Genomic DNA, 12,576 nt, shown 5'->3' on the forward strand with positions numbered 1-12,576 from the left:
AAACGTCTTCCTGCTTCAGTGCATTTCCATTCCCAACGCACACACACATGCAGAGACACACATGCACACACACAGGATTAATGTCCACTACTTATCATCATATCTTGTATTTGTCATTTTCCATTGTGGTCTGATATATGAATGACTAAGATATTTCAGCCTTCTGCAAAGAGCTACAGTATCTAAATGTAATTGTCTCTTTTCTTTCAGGTTATAAAAGTGAGGACTTGGACGTGAAACAGCATAGGTTCACGAGGAGGTTGCCCTCTCGTAAATCTGTCATCGCGGTGACGCACAGTAGAGCCGCCCTGCCTAATTTACACCGTGCTGGGAATGATAGACAGGGAGGCAGGCATTTCGGCAGACAGCCTCTACTGCTGTGTGTCTGCGTGTCCTCAAAGCCGACCGTACGACCAGGCCCACTGACTGACCCTCGGCCTGAGACAGTCCGGGGAGGATAGGAAGGAAAACAGCCCCAACAAAGACTCTCACATGGCTGGAGAGAAAAAGAGAGGGAGCTAATGGAGGAAATACACAGCCTCCCTATCCATCTGCTGAGTAAGGTAGGAGAGAGAGAGAAAGATAGGTTTCTGCTCCATTGCTGATGTTAACTGAGCATGTGTAGCAGACAGATTGTCCCCAATGGTGTATTGTGCGTGTTGGGTTGCAAAGAAGGTAAATTACCAGTAAACTACCAGCATTTTGGTATCTTTCAAGGATTTTATGTAATCTACCATAAGACATCTAGTGGCCCTTTTAGGTACTTCAAATTATCCCTGGTATCTGTAATAATCTCTAGCATTCTGTATGGCCTTATCACATGTATATGATATTAAATAATTAAATAAGATGATTTTAAAATAAAAAAATAGGATGACAAAGCTGTAAAACATTATCCTGAATATAAACCATACATTTAGTGGATGTGATTGGTGTTTAATAAGAGGGTTTTTCCATTAAATATCCTTTTATTTGTAAATTTTTTCTTCCTCTTGAACAGCACTGTTGGTTAAGGGCTTGTAAGTAAGTATTTCACGGTAAAGTCTACACTTGTTGTATTCGGAGCACGTGGCAAATGTGATTTGATTTGATTGATTCGATTTGACTATTTCAATATGGACTGTATTTTTATGTATGCTTTGGCGTCAAACTGGTGGCAGTTGTGAAAAAAAGTAATTGTTGATGAGCTTTTTTCATTAATTAAGCTATTTTCTCTTGAACAATATGGTCTATCTGCTAGAAACTATTGGACATTTTGGACATACATATAATAAATTAATACTTTGTATGAATAAAAAAAAATTGTACAATTATTCAAGTATAAATTACCAAATTTACAATAGATTGCCATATATTTTCTGTTAATTACCAAAATGACTGAAGATTCCGGTAACTTTGGTAAATTGCCGGTAGCTTTGCAACCCTATGTGTGTATGCATGTGTGTGTGTGTGCATGTATGTTTGTGTGTGTGTATGAGAGAGGGAAGGAGAGGCTGTTTAATATGAGCAGTGTGAGCAGGCCAGCCATCGCACCGTTACCTCACAATTCCCATAACAAATTATATTTGCTTGTGATCTCAATAAATTGGTGTCAGAGTGCAGGAAAAGGGAGTTGTGTTGTGTGAATATAAAATAACGTGCTAATGTGTGGTCCTGGCTCACAGCCAGACTGGGATACACACTCTACACTAATGGCCTACTGTGCCCAATGTAATAGTGGTTTTAAACAGGGACACAGTTTTACTCTGTTGTGATTTAGTAACTTTTTAGGTAATTACTCTGGGGTAAGAATGTTTGTCATATGGCTATGTAGAAGGTATATAAGCTGTCATAATTCAATATGTTGTGTGCTGGACCCTGAATATGAAATAGTACTGTGACGATGGCTAAAAATACCACACAATAATTAGGCTATGGCTTTTAATTCTGACCTCTGGAGTGTGACATTATTATAAAGAGAGGAGAGAGAAATTAGAGAGAGGGAACAATGGACTGTTGCATGTGTGTGTGTGTGTGTGTGTGTGTGTGCATGCGCAAATACTAGTGCATGTGTGTGCATTTCATTTTGTGAAGTCATTGGAGCTCGGGGTGATCATGGACTTTCCAATTCTAGCCACAGGGGCGCTCTTGAGCTATGTTTAGAGAAAAAATAGAGAGGGGGAGAGAGAGGAAGCTCCATTAGCAGAGTCTCTCCTCTCCTTCTATCCCCTCTCTCCTCTACTCTTGGCCAGGCTGAGCTAGGCTGGGTCTACCTTCCTCTTCCCACTGGGAGGGGCTCAGTCTTTGTGTGGGACCATGTACGTATTGTCTTGTTTAGATGGTGACAGTGCCTCTGGGAGCAGAGCGTTCCCATGGTCAGTGCACCCAGCACTGAGGTGCCCAGCGTTTCTGTTCAACACACAGGCCCTTCCTGTCATCACTGGTTCCTTCCTCCACCCGAACAATCCCACCCCTGGAAAAGCTCACTCTGCCAAGGACCAGCTGTGCTCTCACTGTCCTGTGTGATTGCTGCTGGGGACAGAATATCCAGTAGGACCCCCATGCGTAGTGGTAGACACACACAGCCATGCGTGCACCCACGCACAAACAAACACACACACACGCTCTGGCCAGAAAGTTGGCCTCTTGAAAATGTCCTGATCCCACCTCCGTCAATGCTCTCCCTCCTACAAGGCAGGAAAATATACACTTTTCACGTGACCACACAGGTCTGTTTGCATGCTGGGTTTGAGCTAGAGATACAGAGATGAAAGTGTGCACCACTATGAAGTGAAGAATGTAAGCAAGTAATTTTCCTTAAGTAACTTTTAATTTGCTCTGTAGGGGGGAAACTGGACGAGAGGTTGGAGAAACTGCTTATGGTTAGAGCAGAGGTCCTGGCATTCATCTACAGAACTGTGGTGTTACAGCATATTACATTTTCAGTTACGATGAAACTATTATAGTGAGTCATAAGGTCAAAGTGCAAGGCCTGACCAAATGCTACCTTTTTGGTAGTACTCCCTTTTAAACAATAGTTTTCATTCCATGTGAAGCCCTGTTTTGTGCTGTAGTTAAATCCCCTCAACACACACAAAAACATTTGTTCTACATAGTGCCAAATAAGGGTTATTTGGCTTGTAACTATAGCAGATCCTTTTTAATTGCTCTATATAACCCTTTTTTGAAGGTTCTATGAAGAACCATGCTCATAAGGTTATACATGGAACCCTCATGGTAATATAAAGAATCCTTTCCTAAGGTTCTAAAAACAACCATTAGGAAAAAGGTTATATATTATATAGCACCAAAAAGGATTCCGCTATGGCTAAAACTCTTTTTGGTGCTATATAGAACCCTTTTTAATGGCTCTTTATATAACCATTACGGAGAACGGTTCTATAAAGAACCTTTCTCAATCTCAAAGGTTCTACAAAGAACCCTTTGAAAAATCATACAGGTTTTTTTTATCCTGGTTATTTAATATGATTAGCCATATTATTTTATTAGCCATATTATATTATAAAAATTCCAGAGGTGTTATGATTGTGTTAATTGACAAGTTGAATCAGGTGTGCTAGCTCTGGGACAGCTGGGGGTCCCTGAGGAGAGACTTGACAACCATTTAGTCAACAGTTCTCAACTGACACAAGGCCGTACGTGAGTCTTTCTCAAGACACCATCACTATACATAGTCATATATACTATACAAGTAGTATGTATAACACAACAGTATAGATCAACTGTAATGAGACTTTTGCTCATGGTAGCGCAAAAAGTGCTGCGAGCAAAACCATGCACCAACATATCTGAACGAGACGCTGCCCCTTCATTTTATCAATAAACTATGAAAGAATCCTTTTATGAACTGCAAAGACCCGTTAAAAGGCTGAAAGGGTTCTTTGAGTCATTATGGTTACACATGGAACCATCACCCTGTGCAGGCCTGTTGTCAGAGCTAGGTAGATGGTTTCCACTCTGACACAATCATAAAGCTATCAGAAAAATAGAGACAAGCGTGCTATCTCCACAGCCAGACTGACCACTTTATCCAGATTATCCAACAGGCACCATGCCGATGACACGTGCCAGAGAAGCAGGGCAATATGGGACTATCCTGTGTACTATCCGCTCTGTGTATGAACAGAACACTTTGGTTCAATTGGAGTTTGGACCCACGGTAAAATGTCAGTCACATGGTAAGACTCTGAGGCAGTGAGTCACTTGGTTTTGTCACTTTACTTTTCCAAACAAGGGAGATGGTTGAGCTTGTTCATTGGACCTCACTCAATATATTTTGCTTTTCAGAAAAAGCCTTGGTGCAAATAACGTTACACTTTCCTTTAAAAAATAAATCAAAAGGAAGTAAAGAAGTCGACTCATTTTTCTCCTTATCTTTTGACTTGGTTTCTATTGATTATAAGCAGGCCAAATTCCTGGTTCTAAATATTTCTCTGCAAAGCACACAACAATACTGCTTGTTTGCTGTGTGGCTAGTAATGCAGAAATGCATGTCTAGTGTCTAGTCTAGGCCACGCAGCCTCACTTTAACAGAGGGTAAAGAGGCTTGAGACAGACAGTGTTAAAGAGAGTAGGATTACAAATGTCCCCGAGGGTCTTTTTCTAAAGATTTACCCAATAAACCTACATTGGCCGCCACACCATAGTGCTTTCAGGAGCAAAACAAGAACAATGACATCATCAACCACAACACTTTATCTAACCTTGAAAGATAGTGCTTTTGTGTAACAACATGATGCAGATCAATTCTGTGTCTATATAAAGGCTATAATAATTTTAAAAAGTCTTTATTGAAAAGAATCTCAACACTTTTTAAGCAGAGACTTGACTGTAAATTACCAATTACAATATTTTCGGAACAACTGTCAGGTCCCGTGGCATTATTATGAACATAGCAACACTATGCAAGTGCAATAACTGGCATTTTGAATCGGGCTGCAGCTTTATTGAGCATTGATGCAGCCTCACTTCCATAATTGCTGATGTAGAAAAGGATTTCACCTGAAGCCTGAAGGAATACATTTAATTAAGACTGTGATTATCCAAGCAGTCACATTTAGAAGTTGTTTGCAATAATACATACACTTTTTTTATTTGTTTAAATATTTTTCTTTTGACATTGTGGTTCACCACTACTAATTCAGCTGTAGAGGTTGAACCACATTTGATTTTCTATTATTACACATTATGCTTCAATCCCTCCTTGAAGATTGTGTTGCAACGGAGAAATGCATAAATAAAAAACAGTAAATGTTTCTTCTCTGTTACAAAGTAAGGTTTTTAAGTGGAAGAAAGACAGCGTTGTGTTCTTGAGGACTATTCCCTCCCAGAGAGTTTGGGCTTGACGGTTAAATTTAGCTATGAACTAAGCGCTAGCGCTCTAAAAAACATGTCCTCTCCTTTTCACTTTCAAAGCAGGAATTAGTGTGTTGGCGGAGCGAGAACTACAGTTTTGACGTAACCTCTCATGTGGAGGAACGTGTTTAATCTGGAGACGGCAGGTTTAGGCATAGGTTTTTACTTCAGGTCTTTTTCAATATGACACCTGTAAAACAATCCTCAGCAGAGGTCAAAGAATCATATTTTTTCTTTATCCAGTTAGTTATTCATAGCTACAAAAGAGACACATCAAAATATAAAATCGCAAATAATCTTACATGTTTATAGCAACAGCACAGCATTTGTGAAGGGACTGCAATTTCAAAGAAATATTCTGCCATATCACAATAACAAAGTGTAAGTGGTGATACTTCACAGACATCCATGGGAACAAGCGCAAATGAAAGTCAAGCACTGCATACGATCAACACATCAATCCAACCAAACACATCCTTAGCAGACGATACAAGCAGCCAGTGTTCGTGCCCACAGGCCCTTGCAGCTAACTTCTCTCCCCGGGACGGTGGACTCGACATCTAGCTCTTAGTATTCAGGGAGAGGGCTCAGCTCATGGCCTGGGGAGCGGGGGAGGATGTGTACCTTATTTGGCGATAATGACAGGGTTCTGTCTCCCCGTGCTACTGTAGCGGAACCCAATCCGCCGACTCATCAGTCCACTGCCAGCACCAGGCAGCCAGATGCACCACAACACGCCCCCACAGCCATAGCTCTCCTCACTTATCACCCCAACTACAAGGTGCACTCTAAATAACCGCTTCCCGTGCTAATCTGTTCCAATCCCCCTCACTGCCATCCTCAGACAGTGTCAGGCCTTTTCTCCAGTCTCTTTTTTTGTCTTTTAATGGCATTTTCAATGATTAATGCCTCATAACAAAAGGCCTCAATAACATCTCTAACATCTACCGCTGGCTTTTCATACAGAGGTGTCATGCCCGAAGGGGGCACAATGGCACGTGGAGTTTATATAGCAATGATACAGTGCCTTCGGGAATAATTCAGACCCCTTGACTTTTTCCACATGTTGTTACGTTACAGCCTTATTCTAAAATGGATACCCAACACAATACCCATATTGACAAAGCTAAAACAGGTTTTAATAAATGTTTGTAAATCTATTAAAAATAATAAAACTGATACCTTATTTACATAAGTATTCAGACCCTTTGCTGTGAGACTCGAAATTGAGCTCAGGTGCATCCTGTTTTCCACTGATCAACCTTGAGATGTGTCTACAACTTGATAGGAGTCCACCTGTGGTTAATTCAATTGAATGGACAAGATTTGGAAAGTTAACCTTCCAACAGGACAACGACCTTAAGCACACAGCCAAGACAACGCAGGAGCGGCTTCAGGACACGTCTTAGAATGTCCTTGAGTGGCCCAGCCAGAGCCCGGAATTAAACCCGATCGAACATCTCTGGAGAGACCTAAAAATAGCTGTGCAGCAACACTCCCCATCCAACCTGACAGAGCTTGAGAGGATCTGGAGGAAAATAATGGGAGAAACTCCCCAGACACAAGTGTGCCAAGCTTGTAGCGTCATACCCAAGAAGACTCAATGCTCTAATCGATGCCAAAGGCACTTCAACAAAGTACTGAGTAAAGGGTCTAAATTCTTATGTAATTAAATATTTCTGTTTTTTTCATTTAAATGTGCTAAAATTTCTAATTGCTTTGGTATTGAGTGTAGATTGATGAGGGGGAAAAACGATTTAATACATTGTAGAATAAGACTGTAACGTAACAAAATGTGGAAAAAGTCAACGGGTCTGAATACTTTCCGGCACCATATATGTGTGTGTGTATATACAGTGTGTGTATATATATATATATATATATATATATATATATATATATATATATATATACACACCACCATTCAAAAGTGTGGGGTCACTTAGAAATGTCCTTGTTTTTGAAAGAAAGGGACATTTTTTGTCCATTAAAATAACATCAAATAGATAGGAAATACAGTGTACACATTGTTAATGTTGTAAATGACTATTGTAGCTGGAAACAGCTTATTGTTTATGGAATATCTACATAGGCGTACAGAGGCTCATTACCAGCAAACATCACTCCTGTGTTCCAATGGCACGTTGTGTAAGTTAATCCAAGTTTATCATTTTAAAAGGCTAATTGATCATTAAAAACCCTTTTGCAATTATGTTAGCACAGCTAAAAACTGTTGTCCTGATTAAAGAAGCAATAAAAATGGTCTTCTTTAGACTAGTTGAGTATCTGGAGCATCAGCATTTGTGGGTTTGATTACAGGCTCAAAATGGACAGAAACAAATAACTTTCTTCTGAAACTCGTCAATCTATTCTTGTTCTGAGAAATGAAGGCTATTCCATGCGAGAATTTGCCAAGAAACTGAAGATCTCGTTCAACGCTCTGTTCTACTCCCTTCACAGAACAGTGCAAACTGTCTCTAACCAGAATAGAAAGAGGAGTGGGAGGCCCCTGTGCACAACTGAGCAAGAGGACAAGTACATTAGAGTGTCTAGTTTGAGAAAGAGATGCCTCACAATTCCTCAACTGGCAGCTTCATTAAATAGTACCTGCAAAACACCAGTCTCAACGTCAACAGTTGAGACTCCGGGATGCTGGCCTTTTAGGCAGAGTTGCAATGAAAAATCTATATCTCAGACTGGCCAATAAGAAAGAAAGATTAAGATGGGCAAAATAACAGACACTGGACAGAGGAACCCTGCCTAGAAGGCCAGCATCTGGAGTTGCCTCTTCACTGACAAACAAGATTCTCTGGTCTGTTGAAACCAAAATCGAATCCTCTGGCCTGAATGCCAAGCGTCACGTCTGGAAGAAACCTGGCACCATCCCTACGGTGAAGCATGTTGGTAGCAGCATCATGCTGTGGGGATGTCATTATGGGGTATTGTGTGTAGTTTAATGAGGAAAAAAAGTTATTTTATCCAGTTTATATAAGGCTGTAACGTTACAAAATTTGAATAAAGGGAAGGGCTCTAATTTCTTTCCGAATGCACTGTATATACTGTAGTAGTATCATAACCCAATAATTAAAGCAATTTTTGGCTTTTTGTAAGGTCTAGGAACCGTGCCAGCAGGCATGCCAGCTAAGATAGTTAGACAAGGTACTCTATCTTGATTGATAGCCTGAAATGGCTAGGCAGCTAATTACGATGTTGGGAGATTGGGAACCTATCTACACTAACTGGCTAGCTGAAGCCAACCTAATAAAATTCCTAGGTGGCTTGTGTTACAGAGAAACAACAAAACATTTTAATTGTATTTATGCATCAAAAAGGAATCAATAGGCTAGATAGCTTGAACAAATTATTTTACAAACATACCTCCTACAAGTCCTGCCCATCACCGGCAACTAAAATCAAATCAAACGCTGTGTGTGTCTCTATCTTCCTCCACTGACGATACTGTTTGCACACACAAGAGTATATAGTGTCCTGCCTAGCATATCATGTGCCCGTTCTGCAAAATACCGCTGACAGATATTTTTTTATTAAAAAGTATGATAAAATGTGGGCTTAAAAATGAAGTTTAATAATTAATTTACAATTGAAAAAACAAACACCTAATATTGAGTTGAAACCCCTTTTGATCTAAGACCAGCCTAAATTAATTTGGGCATGACTACAAGGTGTTGAATGCATTCCACATAAAATTAAGCACAGCCGTGCAATTTCCGTAGACAAACATTGACAGTAGAATGGCCTTACTCAACGTTACACCGTCATAGGATGCCACCTTTCCAACAAGTAATTTCGTCAAATTTCTGTTCTGCTAGAGCTGCCCCGGTGAACTGTAAGTGCAGTTATTGTTAAGTGGAAATGTCTAGGAGTAACAACGGCTCAGCCAAGAAGTGGTAGGCCATACAAGCTCACAGAACGGGACCGCAGAGTGCTGAAGCGCATAGTGTGTAAAAATCGTCTGTCCTCAGTTGCAACACTCACTATTCAATTCCAAACTGCCTCTGGAAACAATGTCAGCACAAGAACTGTTCGTCGGGAGCTTCATGAAATGGGTTTCCATGGCCGAGCAGCCACACACAAGCCTAAGATCACCATGCACAATGCCAAGCGTTGGCTGGAGTGGAGTAAAGCTCGCCACTATTGGAACCTGGAGCAGTGGAAAACACGTTCACGTTCTCACGTTCTCACACTTCACCGTCTGGCAGTCCGACGGACAAATCTTGGTTTGGCGGATGCCAGGAGAACGCTCACTGCCCCAATGCATAGTGCCAACTGTAACGTTTGGTGGAGGATGGTTTGGGCGGGGCCCCTAAGTTCCAGTGATGGAAAATCTTAACGCTATCTCAGAGTTTGGTCTACTTCATGTTTTCATTTCTGCCATGGAAAAATAGTATGATACTGGTATTGTCACAGCCCTACTTAAATAGCATTGTCAGTGTCACGATCGTCTTTAGGTGAAAGAGAGGACCAAGGCGCAGCGTGATATAAATACATCTTCTATTTATTTGAAGATGAAACAAACACTAATACAAACTAGACAAATCAACCGTGAAGCTAACAAACGAAAGTGCAGACACAAGCTACTAACGTCAAAACATAGACAATTACCCACAACCTACCTAATGCCTATGGCTGCCTTAAATATGGCTCCCAATCAGAGACAACGATAGACAGCTGTCTCTGATTGAAAACCAATCCAGGCAACCATAGACTTACATAAACACCTACACTGAACACAACCCCATGAACTCTACAAAAAAAACCTAGACAATACAAACACCCTAGACTAGACAAAAACACACAAACATCCCCCATGTCACACCCTGACCTAACTAAAATAATAAAGAAAACAAAGATAACTAAGGCCAGGGCGTGACAGTCAGGTTGTGTACGATACCTCCTGGCAACCATGCTGGAAGACCACCCCATCAATTCTATCCCAAGCTGCATGATAACAGTGCCTAAAACTAGTTGATTAATCGCAATGGTCAATTTAGGTCTAGTATTTGGCTGCTCTGACAAGGCAGGAAAGAAAACAGATTATATATATTTTTTTATCAAACACCAAAGAGATAACACTCAAGAGCTGTCAGAAAAGCGAATAAACCCAGACAGCTGTCAGTACAGGGTCTTTTCATAATTTCATCACTGGTAAGTCTGATCGATTTCGAGTTTAGCGTAGCTGTTATGCTAACCAGGTGTTAACAACAAGACTAATATAACCAACATTAGCTAGCAAAAGAGCTTAGCATGCGTCTCTCTCATAGACGGCGTGTGAGTTTTGGTGTTTTGGTGAAGCTATTTTTTCACCACAAAAATGCACCTTATAATAAAGCATTGCATCCCTTTACCATTGCATTTGCAGACTAATGTAAGCCTACTATTCCTAATGTGATGAGTTGATTAGATAGTCATAATGTATTAGGCAATTAATTTAATATAACTCAATCTAATCACTGTGCATGGCTGAGCGCTTAGTGGCATAGGCCTTTAGGCTATATCAGAGATGTTTCTTTCCTTTGTACAGGGAAAAATGTGGCCTTTGATAAATAAACAGATTTTATATAATTCTACTACACTTTATATGACTGAAGACATTAGCAGAATATTATTTTGTACGACAAATCACAGGGTAGCCTCGGTCTACTCTGGTGACACTGACAATCTGACAAGTGTCATGCATGCAACCATCTAATGCCTACGAAAACAAATTGTACAATATGACATCCCTCTAGCCTGGAGGAGGACGTTATTCTCCCAAAAAAACTCCAATGGCACTGACACAATGATAATTTGTTGAGAACTTTATTCATAAGGAAGGACAATGTATGGACATTACAGCATAGAACTTAATGGGATTAGACAACCTGGTGTGTTGATCCAGCCCAACAGTAGATGTAATCTTCATATGACACACATTTTATTTGTATTTATTTATCCTAGATTTAATTAGGCAAGTCAGTAAAAAACGAATTCTTATTTACAATGACTGCCTACCCCAGACAACACTGAGCCAATTGTGCATTGACCTATGGGACTCCCAATCACAGCCAGATGTGATTCAGCATGGATTATGAACCAGGGTCTGTAGTGAGGCCTTCTTGCACTAAGATACAATGCCTTAGACCGCTGCGCCACTCAAGAGCCCAATAGACCTAAATTAATTGAACACAACCAAACAATCAAGAGCCCTGATGGTATAGACGACCTGAAGAAATTATATTCTAACGTCAGGTGTGCTTTTCATTTGTTTATGTTCTGTAGGTTCACCAGCTGACCTCTGTCAAGACACCCATGTCGACTGGATTCCCACTGTACCAGCGTCAGTTTCTACTACTAGTACTTAGTCCTTTCCCAGATATGAAAGGATATATCCCTCAGTTAGACAAAATGGTTGTCATATGCTGTGTCTTGGTCAATCTGAATGATTCTGTTGTGCCATTTGGGTAGAGATCACCTTCACCTTGTCGTCATGACAAAAGTGTCCCCTTAAACCGAATGAAGGTTGTAGGAATAACTGCTGATTAAACAGAATCAGTTTCACAGTCATTTATTCATGTAGATATGTATGAATAAATTAAATGTAATTTGGAACAATATGTAAAATACTATTGTTTAAGATATTGTAAACATGCTGTACTTTAACAATAGACTATAATGTTGTATTGGGGAAATTAAAATCATTTTGTGTGTCGTCTCGGTTTTGCCTTGGCCCATTGAATAAAATGTACTTCTTAAATCAAACTATTATTTATTTATTTTGCAGTTCAAACACATTTAGCATCGACAATGTAATTGTTGTGGTAGTCTTAGGCAAATCATCTTCATTACAGCACCTCCAAGTGCCACTCAGACCTTCTGGGAGAAAAGTATCTGGCATTGAACTTGGTGGTAGTAGTTGTAGTGTGTCTGTTTTAAGATATGGATCCTGTCATGTCCTGCTTCCAGACATTTCACAACATAGATTACAAGGGTTGGATTTATACAAACAATGTCATGTCAGCACAAGGCATGTACACAATCTAGTATAATGATTAGCCTCATATACATTGTCTACTGGTATCGTTTTTAAATTGAGAACATACACTGAGTGTACAAAACATTAGGAACACCTTCCTAATATTAAGTTGCACTCCCTTGCCAAGTACCCCCAACAGTACACATTTTCATTGTAGCCTTGGACAAGGACACCTGATTCAACTTGTC

General features: G+C 40.2%; 1 long non-coding RNA gene across 1 annotated transcript; it reads left to right on the plus strand.

Moving 5' to 3' along the window:
• Positions 1–300: 300 nt before the first annotated feature.
• LOC139538177 (uncharacterized) lies at positions 301–12,114 on the plus strand. The gene is made up of 2 exons (XR_011667683.1): positions 301–563; positions 11,635–12,114. It is a non-coding gene; the product is annotated as an uncharacterized lncRNA (long non-coding RNA).
• Positions 12,115–12,576: the final 462 nt, after the last annotated feature.

The sequence above is a fragment of the Salvelinus alpinus genome, chromosome 14, assembly GCF_045679555.1.
Source record: "Salvelinus alpinus chromosome 14, SLU_Salpinus.1, whole genome shotgun sequence".
Lineage (NCBI taxonomy): Eukaryota > Metazoa > Chordata > Actinopteri > Salmoniformes > Salmonidae > Salvelinus > Salvelinus alpinus.